Source organism: Elephantulus edwardii, unplaced genomic scaffold (genome assembly GCF_000299155.1).
Source record: "Elephantulus edwardii isolate Elephantulus edwardi_28Jun2011 unplaced genomic scaffold, EleEdw1.0 scaffold00008, whole genome shotgun sequence".
Taxonomy (NCBI): Eukaryota; Metazoa; Chordata; class Mammalia; order Macroscelidea; family Macroscelididae; genus Elephantulus; species Elephantulus edwardii.
In genome coordinates, this window is record NW_006399758.1 from 2,276,198 (window position 1) to 2,277,427 (window position 1,230).

Sequence of the window (1,230 nt, forward strand, 5' to 3'; positions counted from 1 at the left end):
CTAGCAGTCCATGGTATTCTCAATACTCTTCTCCAGCACCACAGCTCAAAGGCATCAATTCTTCTTCTATCCTCCTTGGTCATTGACCAACTCTCTGATGCATAACAGGTGATTGCGAAGACCATGGCCTGTATCAGACTTATGTATAATCTCAATTCATTGTTGTCAAGTTGAAACCCACTCATAGCTGACTCTCCAGTGGGCTTTATGAGGCTATAAATTGTATCAGAGTAGACTGCTCATTTTTCTCCTGCAGAGCCACTTGTGGATTCAAACCACCAGAGAGTTGCCACTTTTGGGTCAGAAATTCGACTCCCTACTCACTAGCCACCAGAGCTCCCTCTAGGTATAGAAGAGAAAAATATTCTGTGTCAGTATGTGGGAAGAAGGTATACTGTCTTATTTGACCTGTAAATAAAATATTGTTGATTAAGCAGTGACGTACTTTAACAAGGCCAATGAAAATTATAAGATGAATAAAAAGAAGAGGAATTTACTACCCACACTGTCTTAAACACACAGTCTGTAGTTAAAAGCATTAAAAGAAAATATAGTAGGCTATTATCTATTATAATTTCTTATGTGGTTCAATGATAATGGTTACTTAGTTAAGCTGAAGTACTAAATAAGAAAATAGTTTTAAGCATCAGATTTCAAAACCCATATTTAAGCTTATGCCTTCAGTCATTCTATTCGTTGACAGAGTTACTGAGGTCTTTTCTTACACCAGCACCATTCCCACAAATGAAGAAAGAGTTGAGAAGAAAACAAAGCCATTCTATCATGGACTTATAGCGGGCTCGGGTCACTAAGTGGTAAGGAGTTGCACTGCCTGTTAACACAAAGGCAGAGTTGAAACCCACTAGCTCCTCTGTGGAAGATAAATGGACAATCTCCTCCTGGGCACTTTATAGTCTCTGAAAATCCACTGTAGGGTCAACTATGAGTCAGTTCCAACTCGATGTCTCATAATAATAACAACAACAACATTATGAACTTAAAGATTCTAGTGGAGAGAGTCAGACATAGATCCACAGATACAGGTAAACTAGGAAGAGAACTACAAGCAAGATGGAGATAGAGTGACCACTTAGTACTATTTAGGCAGGGATTAGAGAAGACCTCCCTGCTGTGGTGACATTTGAACTGAGACTTAAAGGAAATGAATGCATGAGTCATACAAAGAAAGTTCCAGAACATTCATACTTTGCAGGGAACTGACGGGGGGGG